Below are 22,876 nucleotides of genomic sequence, written 5' to 3' on the forward strand. Positions count from 1 at the left end.
CGAGGCGTATGCGTAATATGATTTACAGCACATCAAATGTGATTATCAGGCAAGCATAGTTCACTCTCCAAAGGCAGAGTATACACTGTCTTTCCAATTGCTGCACTCTGTCTGGCTGTCTTCTGTGAGGGCTGCCTGCAAGTTGCCTTAATTTGATTTCCATTGTGCAGTGCAACCAAGACAGCAGGCTTTCCCATTCCTCGCTCCTTTTGCTGCTAAGTGAAAACATAATTAATTGAATTAAATTTTCTATTTAGCCCCTAGCCAATGTTGTTTACTCTACCACTTGGCTCCCTTTATCTGTTTATATGTATGTTTTAAATCTTTCTGTTTATTTGTAAGCTTTTGGTTTGTGACTGTTGCCACAAATTAACTGCATTTTTGGTAAATTTTCCATTTGACTTCACTATTTTGTGCAATTATGTGCTACTGTACTACGAAGTACTTGAAATTTCTGCATCAGTCGAATTCTCCTGTTTGTTATTTTCATGGAGTCGAAAGCAACTTGTTGCAAAATCCGAAGCATTTCTCAAAAGATTTCTACACTTCACGAGTGTAGACTTTCCCCTCGTTTTCGACGCATGCGTCTGGACTTTGGGAAAAAAAGAGCAACATATAACGAGATTATAAGAGAAAATGCCGGTCTAAGATGACGTAATATTATTCCTTTGTAAAAAAATCAAATACCTAAAGAGAGTTTAGACTACTGAAATACTAGTATTTGTCTAAGAAAATTAGGTATCAGAACGTACCGGATAAAATTCCTTTAATATTCTATTATTAATTCTAAAAATGACATTTTATTTAAAAACTTGATTCAACAGTTAAACTCTACACAGTATTTGTGCTATAAAATCAGTGTAGACTTTTCTCTTTAGCTTTTGACCGCTAAAATACAGAGTTTGTAAGAGAAGATATACCTTCATTGTCCGCCTAGTAATAGATTTTTTTTGTGCTTTCGATTTCAGCTTTTGTCATAAAAAAATGTGTGGCATTATCCCTAGCCTTTCCTGTCATTCACTCATTCAGCGTGAATATTCTAGCTTTCACTTTGTAAAAGAGTGGATAACAAATGGAAAAAAAGAAACAAACGAAAAATGTGTCATGTATTTTCGTTGAAATTTGCCGACAATTGGTTCCTGAAAAAATTAAATTAAATTAATATGAAAATATATTTTAAGAGCTATAGGGAGTTACAGTTTTGCTTAATTTTTTTTTTTTCATTCCATTTTAAGGTTCGGTACTTTAATTTGAAGCGTTTTTAATTCCTTGAAGTAGTTTATTCTTAATCATTATTGTCGAGTTGACATCTGTATGTTTAATATGTTTTTTTTACGATTTTTTTTTTCGTTAGTTCAGTTTTTGGCATTTTTTGCTATTATAAGGTTGTGGTAAAAGCATAAATATATCTAACTGTTTAATAATACAAATAAAATATGACTTTTTATTAAATATTTAGCGACATTTATCGGAGGTTATGCTTGAACTCGAAATCATGTTTTTTGTTGGTTATGATATTTCTATACGACAACTTACACCGGGATTACCAATTTATCACAGTTAATTAATAAAATCTTTTCGCCATTAAAGCAAAAATATTAAAAAATTTTACGGCAATTCATATGACAAGTTCAGACTGCCAAAAGCCCTTTAGTTCTTAGTTAGTTTTACATCACTTCAATAGAATGTTTAAACATTAGTTAATTTCTGACTTTATGTCATAACTAATATGAGATTCCATTCAATAAATCAACTATTGCTGCCTATTAGCCTCCGGTTCACCACTTTCCACCAAAATGAACAAACAATTTTAGAACGATAGGAAAACGCCGGAGGCTCATGTTCCTCAGTAGCCAAATAAAAATCATGATAAATCAACAGAAACTCTGAAGATGAACAAACACAAACAAAGCCAAAACCGCAAGCAGTTAAATGATTGAAAAAAAAAAGAAAACAGAAGAAAGTGCGAAAAGGAGGCAAATGGCAAACAGGAAAAGCGACATTTGCTTTTGTTACTATAACATTTGGTTGAAGCCCCCAAGCGCGAACAAACAATAAGGAAGTTGAGTGAGTAAGAAAGTGGGCAAAAAGGAGGGTTTACAACAATTAAGGGGAAGCCAAAAACCGAAGCTGAGAGATTTTTGAAAGATATGCCCAGCGAAAAGAAAAAATACAGGACCTGCGAAAGGACCAACAAAACGCTTCGCAATTTGCGGACAAGCGAACAATTTGTAAATGTAAACAATGACAGTCAAGTGCCCGAATCAAGAGGGAAATGGAGAAGGAAAATCCGGAGAAAGCTGTATGACATAGGAAAAGGACTTCTGTCTGGGTACTGATAAGATGGAAAAGCGGCAAGGGAAAGCGACGGAAGCAAGTGAAATCTGCCAAGGAAAATAAAAGTTAAGTGCAAAATCGATTAAAAACCCAATTGTCTACCAAAAAAAGAGATGGACGCGAGCTGGTAAATAAGAAGTAAATAATTCAAGCTAAATTATAAAATTAAATAAATAATGACGATATTAAAAAATATGTTTATATTATTAAATACTATTAATAAAAAAAAAATAAATAAAAGATTGAAAAAAAAAATAGTAAGTTCTAAAAATGTTGAGTTTAAAAAACAACTGAAATACAACATTAAAACATGTAATTTAAAGAAACAAAATAAGAAAAATAAAAAGGAATTTAACGAAAGCGCAAGCTCTGAACTTGAAAAATGTCTTTACAAAAATCAATTTCCGACATCTTGAAGTCCTCAAATTATCAAATAACAAATTGTAATCAAACATTGCCTAGCCTTGAGTTTCATTTTCTCTTAATTTTTTTTTTGTTTTTGCTTTTGTCTTTTGTCTTTTCTTTTGTTTTTTTTTGTTTTTCGCCGAAAAAAAAACTCCTGTGACCTTTCAACCCGCCTTTCTCCTCATTACTTTCTTTGTTTTCATTTTGATTTCTATTGGTTGAATGGATCGTTGAACGAATTGATAGAATGGAATGGGTAGGCGTGCCATATTGCCATTAAATGAAGTGTGGTCTAAACGTATTGATTTCATATTTGATTTTTATTTAATAGCGAGAAATTGAATTTTTGGATGGATGAGCTTGAAATAAAAGGGAAGCAACAAATGTACGATTGTACTAAAATGTTAGACGTAGGAGAAATCGTGAAAAGCAAATAGATGAAAAATTGTTGAATTGAGAAAAAAGTTAAAACCATGAAATGATAATGGAAGCCAAGGGAAAACTTATAAAAGTACAAATTTTGGATGTAGATTACTTCTCCTTATAAAAAGCCATTTGCAAGTTTAGATTTTTTAAGAACCATCAATCAGATCCTCTTCCTTATTTTTTTTCCCTCCATCGATGTCAAATTCCCTTATGCCATTTACTAAAGAAATTTATTTGCCCATCATGTTGTTTGCATTGGCGGGGCTTTATGGCCTGTTGCTGACTTGGCCCGAACAATCAATCAAATTGTCTTCCCCAGAAGAGGATGATCAGTCGGACTTATTGGCCCTGCCTTCCCTCAGCAAATTCTTTTTCTCTTCCCCTTCCCCTTGCAACATTAAATCATTCTCTATCATTTCCGGTTTTTGTGTTCGCCGGCTTGTGTGTGTGTGTGTTTGTCAACTCCATTCTCCATTCCGGACATTTTGTGCAGTTTTAATTTTTCTTCAATGGTGTTTTTATTCTCTCTATTTCCCCATCGCTTCTTTTGTTGGAAGGCATTAAGAGGAAGTGGCGCTTAGTTGTGTGGCGTGTAGTAGGAAACAGGAAATGCCCAGCCATTGAGCAGCTAGCCAGCCTCCATTTTCCTCATCTCCATTGAAGAGCATTGAATTGGGATGGAAATTGTAGAAGTTGCGAGAGGAGAGGAAACAACTCCTCGGGTTTGCTTAATTGAGTTGCCATTATGTTGCTACAGGGAGCAGGTGCCAATGAAGTTGAGGGAATGCCTTGCCTTGCCTTGCCTTTCTGTTCCTGGGATTTGGGATCTCTAGCCAGTGAAAAACTTTCGTTTTAAATGCCATTTTAGCTTCTTTTCAACCCATTTTCTTTCCAGTTGCAATGCGCTTCAATTATTCTCCCTTTTCACTTGAAGCATTGGCTTTCTTAACTGCAATTGGTTTTTGTTGGGGCTTTTCTGGGCTTGTTAAGCGTAGCTATTTGCTCTTTGTGGAGATTTAAAGCATTGATGTTGCTTCGATTGTAAGATATATTTTATTTGATTTAAGTAGTAGTTTATGATATTTGTTATGAGTAAACGATTTAAACTATATATAATTCCATTCTTATACACATTTAATTTGAATTAAGTAATTTCAGCTATTTGTTTTTAGATTTTTATTTACCATTCAGCTCTATGAGCTTTATATAATTCTAAAAATTGTTTTCCCTACAATTAGCATGCACAGCTTGGTAAAAAGAAACTTTGGGTTGGTTCCGGGCTTATGAGAAAAACTTCTCGAATTATCTTACAACAAATGTGTATATAAATTTGCTATCAACTTACCAACTTCAAAGTAGCTTAAGTTGTATCCCCTCTGTTCTTAACCCAGCTAACGAAAACCAAAGGAAACTTTACATTTATGGCATCTGCACCTGCTGCTGGCTCCGGCTTTTCTTCGCTTTTCCCCGACTTTCCGCTTTACCTCATGCACATACATGCATGTGCGCTAACCTTCAATCTTTTGACATGCGAGGCAGGAGAAAAGCAAAGCAAAGCTCAAAGTAAAATGATACTTACATGGAAGCGCATTGCTCATACGCCATGAGGATCCGGGCAGGATCCATTTCCCACAGCCAGATGGTTATCCTCCACCCACGCTGCTTTTTTCTTCAGCGAGAACCGACCGCATTATGAAGCAGTAATATAAATGTTTATATTCTTGTATTGCGGTTATTATTAAAAACTTTTTCTACACCCGTCGCGCGAGCAAGTAAACTGAAACTGTAAACGAAAACCCCCGGCCAACTTTTACAGCAATATCTTTCATTTCTTTGGCGATAGAATGGGAGGTGAGCGGTGTATGTGTGTAAGTTTGTTTGCTCTGCACTTAAGTGGCTCAGGAAGATGTTTCCATGGCTCACAGCAAACTTTTGTGTGTGGTGGCCAAGCCAAGCCAAAGTGTGTTCCACTATTAAAAACTTTCCTGCTGTAAAAAATAAATAAATAAAATAATAAACAACCAGAGCAAAAGATACTGCGCTTCGTTCGATTGCTAAATTGGATTTGTCGACGTTGAGGAAATTTAATAAGCCCTCGCAGGTCGCAGGTGAAGTTTGTGTTTGGGCCCTCTTAATGCATTTAAAGAAAACATAAACTAAAACCGCAGACAAACAAATCTAAACAATTATGGATAAAGCTTAAGACCGAAAACCTTTGATAGGAAAAACCAAAGATGATGAGTGAAAATGAGAGGAGTTCAGTTAGGTGAAAGAGGGTATCTAGTTTTTGGCTGGGATCCCTTTTCCGGCTCTTTGGTGATTGCACATTCAAAAGCTGGCATGAAACTATTTAATCTTTTTGTGTTGTGGTTCGCCTCCACTTAACGTAGGATATTCGTCAAGATTTTCCCCGATTCGTGTGTCTGTCTGCTATTGGGTTTTTGGTTTAATGAAGTTGTTTGGCTAAAGTTTATGCCATGCCCTTCATCTTACCACCACATCAGCCCTCTCACAACCAAAACCTTTGCCCAGGCACTTTTGTGTTGTGTGCGTGTAATAAAGCATGTCGTCACAGAGGATTTAACCCATTGATGAAGTATATTTTAGTTGCTTGTTTTGCAAGCAAGATGAAAGTACAATATTACAAATTATCCGAATCTTTATTATTGAGGTCTTTTATCTTTAATTTGCTCTAACATTTCGTAGATCTAAATATAGATTTCAAAAATAGGGTTTTGAAACGATTTCGGAGTTTACCGGGCTTTGGTTAAAATGTGCCAGTATAAATTTAAAGTTGATTTACCTATTGTTTAATTATCTGCATACTCGCATTCCTATTTCTTTATATCCCATTGTGAGATGGCAGAAACTTGTGAATCAATTTCATCGGCCAAATGAAAGTAATCCCAGAGCAGCGTTTCCTCTTCTCGACTCGCTTGGCCGATAATATCTTAATCCCATTGTTGGAGCGAACTGTTAACCATCCATTGGGCATCCTTTTTGTAATAATGAATGCGGCATACATCAATGAATGAATGAAGGACTAACTGACTGACTGGCTGGGTGAGCTAAAAGATACGTGAAGCTATTGTTGTTAATCCTTTGTGTGAACTTGGGCTTACAACTCATTATTGCAACGCCTGTCTGTTGGGTTATATATTTCTGCCCACCCCTTCACAAAAGTTTTAGTTCTCGGCACAACAAGTTTACCACGGCTAAAAGATTTTTCGGCAGGGGGCAAAACTTTCGATCGGATGGTTTTTTGTTTTCCATTTAACGCTTTAATTACCTCGATGAATACTTTACGAACTCCGTGTGTTGAAATTCATTGACAGGCAATGTGCAGCTCACAGAAATTTCCCCCGACGACGTCAATGTGAAGGCTGTTTGTTTAATAAACTGCAGCCGGTTTATTAAAAAATTGTTATATAATTAATAATTTATGGATGTTCGCTGGTCGATTGAAACCGCCAGTCTGTGTGTATGCGAATTAATGTGGCTCATTTGGGTATTCGTTTTAATTAACATTGAAATATTTGTATGAAAAATTGCAATGGAAAAAATCGCTTCAAATTGTATGGAAAAACAGATCTTTGTATATACATTTGATATTAAATGAACTTATTCGTGTGAAAAACGGATTGGTTAATTACATTTTAAGCTTTCAGGCAAAGTTCTAAAGAGAAAGCAAAAAAAAAATCAAAATAAGCGCAAGCTTCAAAAAACTCTTGAACTTAAAGTAATGTTTATTGCATTTTTAAATCATTTAATCAATACTCTGGCTACATTTTTAGTTCAAAGTCTAAAATTGCTTTTTCTCTTCTCCTTGTATTTAAAACCCGAAAATATTAAATTTCATTGAAATAAAAAGGTGTTGACAGAAGGTCTCAGCTACTTAAAATTCCTTTGCCACCGATTTAATTAAATTTCAATTGTTCTTTATTTCGCATTTGAGCGAATTTTGAATTTGGTTAAAGTATTTTTCAATTGCACATTGACACATTTAATATTGATCGAAATAATTATTAAGCTTTTACAATATTGATGAAGATTTTTTAAATAATTTTGGCATAGTTGTCAAAAAAAATCAAAAAATAATAAATTACTTAATAATTGGTATTTACTTTAAATTAAATAAAAATTGAATAATTAATTTAATAATAATATGTTCATATTAAATTGTAAATCAAGGCAAACAAATTGTTTGCTTTATTAAATCGCCTTAATGACAATTTAAAGTGATATCTTCTCAAGGGAGAAATTACAGTCTTGACAGGCTCTTTTGTGACAATAATTTCAATTAAATTCCATCTTATATGATTAGGTATTCAAAATGTCCTTTGTCTCGTCTAGTTATGGGCCACATTCTTGCTTTTCGTCTTTCCACCCTCTTATTTTGTGGGCAGACTTGTTAAGAGAATGACATTTTATGATTGATTGATTTCTGTTTGCTATCAATTATGCATAACATTTTGCACGCTTCGGAAGATTTTGCTGCTGAGTAGCAGGGACCTCTGCTTTCGTTGTCATTATTTTGTTAAAATAATTTTAATGAAATTTCAATGATAATATAATTTTGCGGGCTTCTGTTTTGGTTGCGCTGTGCGTTTATAAATGGTGTGTCTGCCACTGAAATTGATACAGTAAATTATTGATAGACAGATGATATTTATAGTAATTAAAGTAAATGATATTTTAAACAACATCCTCACAATTAAACCATAACAATAACTAAGCTTTAAAGATTTTATAAGTTAAAAATGTTTGAGCACTAATTACTTAGCTGCGGATAAGTGACTTGTCTTTGTGTGTTTTTCTATGTCTGACCTACAACAAATATTTAGAAGATCTAGAAACCTAATTAAAAATTATTTTATTTCATATTTCTTATTCCATTATTATGCACCTGTCTGTCAGTCATTTTTCTTCTTTTAAGCCAGTCGACCTTCAAGTGACAAAATTGATTAACACGTCAAAAACCAAAATATTTTCCTTCATTTCAAATGTACTTTGTATATGCTTTCATTTATAAAAAGCTTTTCGTACGAAAGGAATTTTTGTATACTTTTCATTTCAAATGAACATAATAGAAAATCTGTGGGTGCTTCAGCTAATTAAATAAACTTAATTATGCCATTTGACATATATAAAATAAAAAAAAAATTAAATACAGGCGCATTGACAGAAAAGGCTATATAATAATGCAAATAGAAAATATTTATTATGAATCACAAGTTCAGAGCTTATGGATACTTTTCAAGAGTAAAAGTATATATTACAATATATTTTGGAAATGAAAATTAAAAAAACTTAACCAACTTTTTAAAACAATCAATAAATATTTTTAAGTAATTTGCTTAATGTACTTATTAACTTATACGTTTTTATTTTACTTGAACTTAAGGATTAAAAAAAATTTATTAAAATATTTAGAAAATAAAACTAAAATATTAAAATATAGAAAATACTTTTTATAACATTTGTATAACGTACTTGAAGCAAATGTTTTTTTGTACTCAAATTCTTTTTGAGTTCTGATAAAAACAACCAAAGAGATTTGGTGCGAAAACTATATTGGCAGCTTTGCTATCCAAACAAGATGACAGTTTTCACTCCGATGACGCATTTGCCGAAACTGCAAGACCGCAGAAACCTTCAAAACAACATTTGATTGACCACTCAAAAGAGGCCTCTTGACAATTTTAGGCATTTTGGCATTTTGCTTATGGTGCAAAAGCTCTGCCTGCCCACTCACTCACACACACGCATCATGATTGCATAACACCGACACACACACACGCAAACTCACTCACTCACTCACTCGCAAAATAATTGATCCCATTGTGCTCGAACTGTAGTGCGTTTGTGTGTGTGCACTGGAAAAAATATTGGAAAATCCCACTATTTCACACTTATCTTAAATATTTTTCGCTTTGATTTTCACACTTACCTTAAATATTTTTAGCTTTGATTTTTTTTTTTTTGCTGTGTTCAGTTTTATTAAATATAGAAAGATGTTATCTTAGTTTAGTATTTCATTTAACCATTTTCGGATTTAATCCATAAATAGAGTTAATTTAAAGCAGATAATACCCATTTTAAATCTAATACTTTCCACATTAATTAGTATACTTTAATATTTAGTCATGCAAATTAATAATATGATTTTGTATTTAACTTAAATATGAAAAATACAGGAAAGAATTTACATCCCAGATATTTATTTTTACTTTCTCCTTTTTTATACGTGTTTGGTGTGGTGTGTATAGTGCAGTGTGTGTGTTGACAGAAACAGGCGGCCAGGACATGTGACATCCTGCCGCTGAAGCCCCACAAATTCTCTGCCGTTGACAGTCGCCCCTTTGGACCCTGTTCCTCCTCCAAAAACTCCCCCGCATTGTCATAGGCGTCGACTTCCTGAAATTGGCTTTTGTACAGCGGGTCTAGAAAATAGGGGGGCTTCACTCGACAAAAAAAAAAAAGGAATGGAATGGAATGCCACCCAACAATAGCTAAATGCAAAATATTTCTCACACAAATTGTTGCTCGTCGCTTTTTCGTATTCAGTTTTATGGATATGGTTTGTGGAGGGCGACAACACACAAAATCTAATGACGAAAAGTTTGATTTTGACGTTTTTATTGATTTGTGAAGTGCTCTCTGCATACAAGTTCCATATGCACAAAATGGAATTTGAAATATGGAATGCAAATGACTGCCGAACGACTCTAATGAGGGCCGAAGTGACCAAAAAATTGCATACAAATTTAATTTGCGCAAAATTTGTAATCCGTCAATAATATACTGTGTCCCTTTTTTTTTAAGCATTTAGCTGTCTGAAAGCAATGTACCCATAAAAAAACAAAACGAAGCAATGAAAAATACTAGTAAAAAGTATATAATAAAATTAAAATAATAAAGGAGAGAATACAAAAAAAATGTTACGAACTTTGTTGTGGACTTTCCTTATTTTAATTTCATTTATAAATTCTTATAGTAAATACTTGCAACCAATGTTACTTAACATCGTTAACCCTGTTCCAAAAAACGATTATTGACCCAAATTTAGTATTTCTGAAAACCAAAACTGGATTCAATTGGCAGATTTAAAAGCCTGTTAACTTAAAATCCTCTTTACAATTCTACGCTATATTTAAGTTTTATTTTTCTTGCGTTCAAGCCATCAAAAATGCATAAATGTCAACATTCCATTAACAAAAGAAGAACGAAGCACATGAAAAATGGCTAAAATATATCGCAATGTTGTCCAACGGCCATAGACGATACCACCTAGCCTGGCAGCAACAACAAAAACAAAAAAAAAAAACAGGAGTAACAGCATCCATGGCCACAACAACAAGGACAACAACGAAAAATCTTTCAATAAAACAATTTACTCAATTGGCTCAATGACTCGACGCGACTTTGGAGTTTTTCTTTTTTCCCATTTTGTTTGCAGTTTTTATGAGGCAGCGTCGGCGGTGGCAGACAAAGGCAAAAGTAGCGGTTGGGGAGAAATAAATGGGGGGAGGTTACTTCTATTTAGTTATGTGGCTTGTTTCATAGAACACCAGAAACAATAAAAGTTGGAAAGGCAGAGAGTGGTAGAAATGTAATAAAAGCTGAAAAGCTGCAAAAGCCTGTTGATTTTTTCGACTATTGTGCACTATACTCAAGTGTTATATATATTTTAAAAAACTAAGTTTTAAGAAATTCATAAATCGAAGATTTATAAAATTTTTTTTTTTTTAATATACCTATTACCTATACCTATATTAATAGATAAATGTATTTCCTAACAACTTATAACTTAATGTTATAAAATTCATAAAATAAATAAATGTTTATTTAAATTGTTTTTAAGAAAATTCTATACATGTTTGCTTGTATAGTTGTTTTAGTTTAGTTTTATAGTTTTAGTTATTCGTTGAAATTTCAAACCTATTGGTTTGGTAAAGTATACTTTTACTATTTATTCAAATTCTTTAAATGTTTTGAAAGGTAACCGATTTCTAAACGTTGTTAAATATTGGTTAGTACCAACATACATTTCCAAATCTTCTTGTACAGGGTATGAAAAGCCCATGGGACAGCAGGTTTTATTTGTCCGCTGACGGCGTCGCCGTCGCCGCCTACTACACATTTCCATTTTCCCTTACTCCACGGCTTTTTTTTAACTTCTTTCAATTTTGCCAATATTTCTACAGTTTTTATTTACCTACCTGCTGGGGTGTGTGCTCCTCTTTTGCTGGCGTCGCATTGCATGTGTGTCGTCGTTGTCGTTTGGCGCCATTGTGTCCTTGTGCCATCATTCTCCACCCCCTTCAGACGCCCCTCTTTCGACCCTCCCCATATTCCTACCACTCCGTGTACTGTTTCAATTTAGCGCATGTCGTCATAGCAGCCATTGATGCATAAATAATGGAGATGTGTGGGTGGCATCGGCATCGCCGGGAGTGTAGCAAGCAGCGTTTTGTCGGACTAGCTTTAACTGTCAGCCAGTCGGTCAGGCGCTGGCTATTATTTTCTTTTTCTCTGTGCGCCTCCATGTTGTTGGTCGATGGTTCCCCAAAAAGAACTCTTTGGATCAGTTTCTCTTTAACTGCATTTTTTAGGAGGATATTCCAGTTTCTTTATGCACACTGGGTTGCTTTTTTTTTAGCTTTTGTTTGCCCTTGTCCGTTGAGCCATTCGGAATTGTCGCTTTTTTCGCCAACTAAAACAATGTTTATCGATTCCACTGCTGTGAAAAGGGTTCAAATAGAATTTGTTGAAGTTTAGGCAGATCAAATAATAATCTCGTAGATAAATATTTGATATAGGTCGGAGATTTATATAAGTTGGAAACTTGTCAAAATGTTTAATTGATTTTAATAATATTGATAAATGACGAAAAAAATCATATAATATTTTAAGTCAACTAATAGCTTAAAAAAGTAGTGCTCAACTTAGAGAGTCCGAATTGCCATTAAGTCCTTAAATCCAGTTTCAAAAACATATAAACTAAGATTTGATAAAGTCTAGACAGATTAAGTTAAAACAGACCGCAGATATCAAAATGATAAATTGATTATTAAATTGTGTACAATATCTTGAAATATTAGGATCTGAATTATTGTTTTATTAACTAAAAAGTAAAAGTAAAAGTAATTTTTACTTTACTAAAAAGTAAATAAAACTAAATTCAGCTTTTCTTCAAAAATGCTCAGCATAAAGTTAAAGCCATTCCGAAACACCTATTAGATAATTGCCACATATGCCTAGACTGAAATTCGAATTCCCATTGAATTTAGGCAATTTCAACACCTTCCCAGCCATCTATCGGGCCCACACTGCGTATGTGTGATATGCCTATGCTAACAATCAACGTTTGCAAACTTATGCCAAGAATTGAGCCACTCATCCAGACTTTCGTTTGGCTTTCTGTACACTCTGCACTCTTCACTCTGCCAGTCGGATAAAGGTCAAAACCATGGAAGGAGCATGGAAAATAGAAGACAATCGAGGAAAACAGATGCTGCTGCTGCAGCTCTAAAACTCAATTAAAATTCCTACGTATATGTGCGTTTGTGTCTATTAGCCTGGCCCGAAAAACCAAAGCAGCCAATTAAATTTTGCAGTAAAATTTTCGAATGACCTCCCTACACACCCAAAAAATATATTCAGGAACCCGCCTATTAGTAAAATTAAATTATGAATTGATGAAGAGAGCTTATAACGCTCAGCTGCACTAAAGAATCGATTTTAGAATATTCACAAATATGTGTATGCTCAAGTTTGGTTTGGAATTTGGACAGACACTCAACCAAAAACCAAACAAAATCGGTTAAGGCAGACCAGTGAAGGGTTAAAAGACGACAATTCGCTTGCGGCCAAATTGCATTTACAGCAGATGCAAATGGCTGCGATTGAGATTCTCCTTCTGGTAAAACAGTTCCAATTTGCATGTGGATAATGTATTAGACCACTTTTATTGTTACATTAAACTAACAAGCACAATTCCCGATTATATACGATTTATTTAAAAAACCAAATAGTTAGTATGTAGAAACAAAAAAAGGATTTAACAACACCCAAAAAAAAGGACTTCAGGGCGGAAAAATTACATTCAATTATAGGTAAGGGCAATAAGACCATTTATGGCTTCAAGTTTACAAAAACTTATGACCTAAAGTTAAGGCCTAAAAAGAAGTAATTATTTGTCAAAATTACATAACTGTTTTTATGTATTTATGTCTTAGTTCAATAAATTCTTAAAAATTAATGTTCGCCCATTTTTAAGTTTAAGCTCATTTTTTTGCGTGTATAAAAGCGACATCTGTCGTTGGAAAAGTATGACTGTGGCAAACGTACATAATAATAAATGCAGATTTTAATACGATAAAATTTAAAATATCTGATAATTATTTCAAACCGTCTCTCTCTTAAATTCCAAAATGAATTTCAATGAAATTGAATTTATGTGCCTGATTAATTCCCACTTGCAACCGATACTGGTACTACTACCTGCAGCAGATTTATCGGCATCATAAAGTGTCTGGCTTTAATCCTGCTGCAACTACGTGCCTCTCATTTAATCGAGTCCAGCATGCGAGATTTACCCTCAATCATAAACAATCACGGAGTGTAGAAACTTTTGCAAAATATCCTTCGAAAATACACTCGACCCTCTTCGTTTTTATCTACAGTTTCCATTGGATTTGTCCTACGCCAGTAGTGTGTGCATTGCATCCTTAAGTCGAAAGGGATTCTATAAAGTCTTGCAATTTTGCCATTGGCACTTAATAAACGTAAACAAGTAAAATTCTTAAATGGCAATAAATGTTGTGGGAATGAGTGGTAGTGGAGCAGAGTGGAGTGTGGAATATTGTATTACATATGTGCAAATATAGAGCCAATTAATTATTATGAAATCCGGTTTTGCTCCAGACCGAGTTTTCAGACAATTTCAAGTGGCATTTGAAAATCATTTAAGCAACAAGAAGACTACGGAATATTCATTCTCTGGTAAATATTTTGCATGCATATGCATTTGCGTGTGTTTGTGTTTTAGTTTCAGTTCGAGTTTAAGTTTGAGTTAAATCCCTGAATGCAAGTTTGCATCTCCCGAGAGGCAAGTGTTATGTTTGCTGTGCTGCTTAAGCAGCACTTCGGTCTCAGATGTGCTTTACTTTTATTAAAGAATACACATTTACTGTAAATAATTGTCATTGCTCGGAATCTGTTGTTGCCAGCTGCAAATTTATTTCTCCCAGTCTCGACATTTACTTACTGGTTGTGACTACTTTGTGAATTCAATAAATTGCTTTCAATTTTCTTTCTTCGGATTAGCATTCGAGCAGTTTTGTGGCTTTGCATTGCTGATTGCCATGAATTAGAAACTGTCAAAGGACAAACTGTAAATGTAAAACGCAAAACTAAACCAAGAGTCAGCAAAAATGTCACATTAATTTCAAACTAAAGAGGATGCACGAGTCACATGTAGCTATTCTCGCTATAGTAACCAGACAACAATGTGCTCAATTAAATACACAAAACCGAATCGAAAAAGATTTCAGCCAGACTTGGCAAACAAAACTTTTTTGGCTGTGATGGATGCGATGCAACAAGAGCGAAAGCCCAATGACAATTTTCTCTTCTTTTCCTTCTTCTGGGCGCCATTCGAAAAATCTGTCTACACTCCAGTCTCTTCCGAGTTTCTGTTTCAGACTTTCGGAGTTATGGCTAAAAAGGGGGGCAAAACTCTTAATTAAATTGAATTGTTTGCCATGTGTTTTTGCCAGTCCAGACGCTCAGACAATGGCCCAACACTGTAAGGATAACCGAACTTGGGCGCAACAGGAGGACTGGTTTTTGTGAAAGAAGAAAAACCTGCAGCCACAGCAACAATTTTCCCTGGCCTGCCACGGTAAATTATGAAGCCATTTTCACTTTCGGTCTAGTCAAGTGTGTAGCGAATTTAGTTTATGAGATGTTATAATGATCGGAATTTAAGCTGACTTGCAGAAGAGGAATGTACTTTATTTGCGTGTACTACTTGCTACTGAGCACAAAAAAAAAGCAAAAAATAAAATCTTTCAAGGGTTATAAAGAGAAACTAATTTAATAATTTGCAACAATTTTCTTATTAATTGAAAAATTGTAAAGATTTTGTTTGTGTTAGCTCATAGTTCTGGATATTTTGAACCAATTAATTAATGGTCTTAACACTTAAGCTACAAGACTGGTCAGTTTACAAAAGGTTTATGGCCTTTGTTACCATAAGTTTCTCTTAAGTATCTTCACTAACCCTGAACACAAAGCTTTGTTTCTTAACACGTTGCTGTGGAAATGTTTGTTTGATTTTTGGGTATTGCTTATTGATACCCAAGGGTGTTTGCCTACGACACATTTCGATCAAATGGATGCTTGGTTTGAGATTTGCATGGTTGCTGTTTGACTTCTGGTTTGAGCTTTGAAACTAGGTCGATTTCCAATTTATGCAAGGGTTTTTTAATTTGGTTAAATTGACATTGATTCGGTGATCCTGCTTTTCGATTGAATTATTTCTTTTCTGGTCACCCATATCATCTAGAATTTAAAACAACTGCGTTGTTCCTTAAGGGAAAGCTAGAAAACCACAATTGGCAGAAACAACGACTTAAACAAGAGTGAAACGGAATGCGAAGAACGCTGGAAAACTTTATTGCTGGCATGCAATTACAGCTCAGAGCAAAGCAGTCAACTCGGAGAGGAATTTCCATTTTTGATGCTACCGATGTCAGGTCTTATCCACCTCAGCATCCTGCAGCATTCATCCTGAACTTCCTTTCCATCACCCAGCTTTATATCCTGTTCTGTGTTGCCTGTGAGAATTTCCCTTTGTTTTGTCGCCGTGCGGTCGCATAAATTAGCGCAACTTTAATCTGATTTTAATTGGGGGTGGTGGCGGCGTTGTCTGGTAAAACAAAAAAAATAAAAAGGGAGTAAAGGAGACGGAAGACCAAAGAGGTTTAGCTGCTAAATCCTTGTTCTTTCTATGGGCTTAGAATTCGTCTCATTGCTGTTTTCGCTGTGAAATATTAATGAAAGGCGAGCCGGATGAGAGCTTCAAGTGGGAGAAAAGGAATAGGACAGCTTAGAAGAAAACCTCGTCCACTTTTAGCTTATCTTTTTCCCCTTTACCCAGCGGAAGTTGTAGATACTTCACCCCCACTCTGCCCTGTGTCCCTTTTGATATTTATATTTATTTGTACAAGTTTTGAATAGCGTAATTTGCTCTTTTAATTTCATTTCACGTTCTATTTGCTTGGCTGCTGATTCATGAGTCAAAGGGTTGCGAAAACGAGTTTTATTCGTATAATAAGAGCTTTGTGTTAGACCTTATTTTACTAGGTTTACTAGGTGTCAGAAATTAGACATGAATTGGTTTGTTTTTTTTTTTAATGTGCAAGCACGGGCGTTTATGGCGTTTATCTTTTGCGAGTTTTTATTTTGTATTTTAAGTCACAAAAAAAGTTTTGAAATAATAAAAATTTTTAATTAAAAAAAAGGATTCCGCTTAGTTTGTTCAAGCTGTTGCTCCATTTAATTTTAATTTTGAGAGCATTTGTGCAAATATTTTACTAAATTCTGCTAGCAGACTGTAAAAAGTCCAGTTTTGCGAATGTATGCGTAATGAAAAGGACATGACAATGAATTAACACCCAACAGATGGCCAAGGCAAATGGCAAACGAATCGAAACGGAAGGGAATGGGATGGCTGGATGGGTGGCGGAATGGAGTGGAAGGGGAATCGGAAGTGTGGATGGGGAACAGAAGCAGAACGAAACGGAAGCTATCATCATCATGGCTTTACCATGACCAGTTGTTGGCTAAAACTCTGGACTTCGTATGTCTGTGTCGCTGGACGATTACACTTAAGAAATAAGGTGAATCGTTCTAAAAAACTAAAATACTTTGTTTTCCTAATCATCTGTACACTAAAAATGTTTCGTTTATTCTTGGTGATGCTGATAAGACCAGAGCAAACCGTCATCAATTACACACAGAATATTTTTCTCATCGCTAATCCAAATGAATTTTTTTTTCTGTCTGTTTCCTAGACTCTATTCGTTTATAAATTGTGTAAGCGCACCCCTGATCTAAAATTAGGAATGTGGTTTAAAAAGTGTTTGATTCTGATACAGAATGTCACTATTTAAACTTATTTTTTCAAGTGTATCATCATTTGTGTCCTGGCATGCAAGGACTATTCCTGGCGCATTAAAGGGCGAATTTTTGTCGAAATAAAACCATAAGATGCTTGAAATGCCAAGCGAAAAATAGTTTTGACTGCTGGCTGTTCCACACGTTGGAGGCAAAAGTGGGCGGGTACTGGGTGGGGGCGTGGCCAGCGGCTGTTGCTGTCTGCAGCGTCAGCAAAAGCCTGCTTTCTCCCTCTCTCTTTATCTATATGTGTCTCCTTTTCTAACTCTAACCACCATCTCTTTCTAGTCAAACAGAAAACCATGGCATGTGCAATTTTCATAGTAGTAATGACAGCGAATTTGTATTGGTGTGCATGTGTGCGTTATCAAAGCGCAAACAATGTCCTGCAAAGTAGCAGGATATGCCTGCCTGCCTTCCATGCAAGTGTATGTGGTTGTGTGTGTGAGTGTGTCTATGTGTTTATGCCGGTTATTCAGCGTAAATTCTGCAGCTTTTGTATGCGCACCGTCGTGCGGAAGTGTTGATAAACCCACGTTACACCCCGAGAACTCCCGCCTTTTCTCATCAGCCAAAAAAAGGGAACTTCATTTGCTGTTGCATACTTTCAAGGGTATGCGAAATTTTGCCACCGCCTTTTCGTGGCGAAATCTTTTAAGGGGACAGTTTATTTTGGTAATTGCCTTGGGGTTATTTACATTTAATGCTTATTGGAATGTATAGAAATGATCTGAAGGACTTGATTTATAATAATGATCAACAAAATGCAGATTAATTACTGTGGTAAATATTTTTGATATAAAATATGTCATTTATATTTATGTTAAATAAAAACAAAACTCAGTTTTGTCCATGAAGCTTACATTTTCAAACCAATCGCCGAAATGCAGATGAATTGCTGTAAAAACAAATATTATTTTAAAAAATATTCAAGACTTTAACTTGTCAGTGGCTTAATTTGTATGTGTGTACGTATTTTTGACTTTTTTAAAATATTAAACTTTCAAATTGGAGCTGCACTTGACACAGTTATACTCATAACTATTTAATGGGGCTCCGTTAGTTTAACCACCTACCTACCGAATTCCACAATGCACATTGCCAGTTTCCATGATATGATGGAAAAGTTTTTTCCTCTCCCTGCATATTTTCAATTTTCCGCTTTTGCCCGCGCTCCCGCCTCTCCTGTATGAAAAAAGTTTTCCTCTGTTTTTCACGCTGCTGTCCGACGAACGCGTCAAGGACAAGTTGTTGCCGAAGCAAGAGTGAAAATTTATAAAATAAAAAATACATTTTTCCTTCGGTCGGATGATATATGGATAGGGCACTTGAACGCAGGCCTCTCTTCTGGTGACCTCTTCCGGTTCACCCCCTTATCTTTTTTTGCATTGTTGGGGCGTTGGCAGTGTTTGTGTTTTATATACCTTTGCCAGAGTGAGAGTGGGCATGGGAAAAGGCAATATATACGAAATACAATTTATTCTTTGTTTTATTTTCCCAGGCAGTTGTTTTCAGTTGATTTTTACACTATTTTTCTTGTAGCAAAACTTTAACCCCATCGGTTTTGCGTAAACAATACTTCAAGGTTCTTGGAAATGGGGGTTTGTTGCTGAATTGGGTGGGTCTGCGTGCTATTGGAAATGCCAGGGGTCAAGCGTTGTCAACTTGGATGATATGTTGAAAATGCATTGACAGTGCGAGAGAACAATATATTGAATGTTTTGGTATAAAGGGGATATATTTATAAGCTAAAAGAATGTCAGGGCTGACATTGTGTTTTCGGTTTGGCTTATTGAAATTGGTAAGCATAGAGTATAGGTTAAAATATTGAATTGATTATTAAATTTTCATTTTGAATAAGTTAAACTTGTGTGGTTTATTTATTTTGTAAAATATTGTCAAGTTTTGTCACAGTTATTCGGCTACTTTAGTATTATTTCAGAATCTTGTGTGTTTGTCGGTTTTTCGCCTGAGTGCATTTCAATTTTAGAGATTGCAACTGTGTTTCTATGTGCGTCACACATTTAAAGTGCCTTGCCCTCTGGCCGCACACACAATTCTCCATCATAACTGTCATAACCCGACAGAAACTCATTCCACCACACACATATACAGTAGGGCGACACAATTGCAAAACATAAACAGAAAAGTTGTAATCACAACTGTCCGGACCGAGAGAAAACCATGCCCAAATATGATGGACCATGAGGGATCTCCTACTATATGACTCTTAATATGGGTAGAGGAAATGGGAAATGAGAACTTGGATACGACGGTTCTGCGAGTTATAATCATAATCAGCAAACTGTTGTTGCAACTGTCACTGCATCATACACGCACACACATTTTATTTATATTTTTCCGGCCAAGCAGACGTTGCACCAGCATCCTCTCGTCATCATCATCATGCTATATATATGGGTATGCCGCAGTTCTCCATATGTTTTGAGGTTTCTAGTGATGAAACCACATCGGCGACACTCATTTGTTTTAATTGTTATCATAAAAATGTCAACTTTAATGCTTCCTCTAAAGAATGCAGCTGACTCGTTAACCAGATAGATTGCATCTCGAAAGAATATTGCATTTAATAAAATCAAGATTGGGGAAATTCTCAAACTTCGTTTTAAAGGCGGAATTGAAAAGATTTAGATATGATTTAAGTACTGTATAATAAGTTTTGGTTATTTATTTTTGGTAAAAATACTAAATTTAATTTTAAATCCGGAATTGTAAAATTTTAATGAGTTTTGGTTATAGTCTAATAAGTTTGTGAATTCAACTTCAAATTTAATAAAAAACAAAAATAGTTTACCTTTATTAAATGTGATAAAATGTCTTTTTTCATTCTATAAACATTACTAGTCCAATTTCAAACATGTCCCTTGTTGACTAATCTAGAATGACATTGCGTGCAGTTGTGTGCACAGAGCTTATAAGTGTGGCACAGAATGTGTAATTTGCACTTAATTGTCACAAATAAGCGAAAGGAATTTGTAATTTTTATTTTTACAATGCGCAATCCTCAATGGAACTGACCCTCCTCCTTCCTCCAGTTTTCACCATTTTTCCCTTTGGGGTGTGATTAGCTTAGTTTCCATTACGAGGAGAGGCTTGGCCCAATTTTCTCTGCCATTTAATTAGCATTTTGTAATACATTTGTCGTAATGCCCCCGAGTATTTCATTTTCCACCACCCCCCACTCCACTCATCTCCCCATGTTCTCGTTGGGTAGGGGTTTTTAATTAAATTGCTTGATTGTCCAGCGGTTTGTCGGATGATTACATGGATTGCATCTGTTTGGTGGAAAAGTTGGCAGCGAGGCGTTCGACTTTAATGCAAATTAAGTCAGTCTGAGTGATAGTTGTATACTTCCCAACACGCTTTACCAATGAAAACAGGTGATCTTATTCGAACGCACTTTAATAAATTGAACTTAAGCTTAAGTTATTGCAAACAGAGAAAGAGTTAAGAAGATTATTTTATTTTTAATTTGATTGATTTAAATTTTGTTGATTCCAAATAACAATTTATTTGGATAGATAATGAGATAAATGTTTAAGATATCTTAACTGCAATTCATTATTAAATTAACTTCTTAATTTTATCGATAATTTTTTTATTGTTTTAGTTGCCTTATTTGCCTTGTTTAGTTTACCCCTTTTTATCTTCAGCATCTCTTTGATTTTTGTGGAAAAATTCTTGAGAATTGGGCGTGGCGTGACAATACGTTTTTGTGCCATACGGTTCGTTTTAGTGGGTGTTGACTGCTCGCCTCTACACCTTTTTCTCCCTGCACTGCCAATGTGTTTATCGCCAGCACTTAACCCATTTATGCACGGTCCTGCGGGTTTTTCCGGTCCCTAGACCACACCCAGCAAATGGAGAAAAGTGCTCAAGCTCGCCACATAGATTCTCCAGGGAATTGATGAACATGCGAGCAGAATATATATATATATATATGGTGCGTTTGCTTATATCTAACAAATGACTGTACCATTGAGTGGATGATGACTGGGCAAAACTACACCCTCTTGCTGCTGTCGCTTGTGCAACCATAATTAATTGACGCAAATTAATTAGATTAATGAATTGTTTGGAGAGAGAAGATTTCTTTTCTAGTCATTTGTCTTAAAATTAGCCAAGCCATAAAGTATTTTTATTTTGTAGTCTATGACACATGATTTTCTTTGGAGTTTTCTGCTAATGATGTCCTGCTATATGTGTTTATTTTTACCACTTCCTGCCAAATTATTTTGCGAAGCTGAATGGGAAAATTTATTTTTCCTTGTAAGCGATTATTATGAGGCATATTCCAAAGGAAATATAAAACTTTTATTAAGCTAATAAAGTTGATGTTGATTTCACTGTTAAATTGGGGTGGGTTGGCCAGATATAAACATTTTACTCCCACATTTCTCTGCTGTGGTGCCATTTTTATGTTGCTTTCAGTAAAACCAAAAAGGGAAATGGAAAATTGTCTATTATTCTTTGTATTTGGGTTCAGATAAAGTTGTCATTTCGGGCAGACGGATCGGAAATTGTAGAATATTGTTCATTCTGACGGCTCTGTGTTGTTCATTATTTCGAGAAAATCAATTACGTCAATGGCAAATAAAAGTTTTTTTCAAAAAATGCATCGTAAAAGTGTGTTTATTGTCGCGGGGATTTAAGTTATGGCAATTTGTAAGGAAAATGAGTAGCGACCAGTAAGAGATGCTAACTGACTACGTTTTTCTGTATTTTTCAATTTAAAAAAAAATGAAATTTAAATGAAATAGAGTTAAATATATACAGTCCCTTTTTTTGATGTAAATAAGACAAATGTTAAATAAAATAAATGTTAAACCTTGTTCTCATTTTTATACCCTTTCAGAGGGTATTATAATTTCAGTCAGAAGTTTGCAACGCAGTGAAGGAGACGTTTCCGACCCTATAAAGTATATATATTCTTGATCAGCATCACTAGTAGAGTCGATCTAGCCATGTCTGTCTGTCCGTCTGTCCGTCCGTCTGTCCGTCCGTTTATATGCAAACTAGTCTCTCAGTTTTTAAGCTATCTGCATGAAACTTTCCCAAAAGTTGTCTTTCTATTGCAGGTAGTATATAAGTCGGAGCGAGCCGGATCGGACGACTATAGCATATAGCTCCCATAGGAACAATCATAAAAATAAATGAAAAAAAATTATAGCTTTTCTGTTTTTTAATTTTTTTTTTAGTTCTTCGACATATAGTAATGGATAAATATTTCAGAATTACGGTTAAAATTTCATCAAAATAGGACGACTATATCATATAGCTCCAATAGAAATAATAAAATTATATAAAATAACTACCTAATAATGAGCTGCAAATCATCATTGCTTCAATGTTTTTAGACATATACGCAAGTAAATCATAATTTTAATGTTTTCAAAAATATTTAATTCTTGCAATAGCTGCAAGGGTATATAAACTTCGGCTTGCCGAAGTTTGCTTCCTTTCTTGTTGAAACATTATTTAGACTGTATTATACATCCAC

The 22,876-nt window shown here is 34.8% G+C and overlaps 1 protein-coding gene and 1 long non-coding RNA gene across 10 annotated transcripts in view; one reads left to right on the plus strand and one right to left on the minus strand.

Annotated features, from left to right (window-relative positions):
- The window catches only part of LOC128266480 (uncharacterized), a 38,835-nt gene extending 33,101 nt beyond the window's left edge, over positions 1 to 5,734 (minus strand). Inside the window, exon 1 of the long non-coding RNA XR_008269057.1 lies at positions 4,748 to 5,734. This is a non-coding gene — a long non-coding RNA (uncharacterized LOC128266480). The remainder of the gene's footprint in view (positions 1 to 4,747) is intronic.
- LOC128266442 (maternal protein pumilio) overlaps positions 1 to 22,876 on the plus strand; it is a 185,935-nt gene that overhangs the window by 42,595 nt on the left and 120,464 nt on the right. The window lies entirely within an intron of this gene.

This window comes from Drosophila gunungcola, chromosome 3R, assembly GCF_025200985.1.
Source record: "Drosophila gunungcola strain Sukarami chromosome 3R, Dgunungcola_SK_2, whole genome shotgun sequence".
Taxonomy (NCBI): Eukaryota; Metazoa; Arthropoda; class Insecta; order Diptera; family Drosophilidae; genus Drosophila; species Drosophila gunungcola.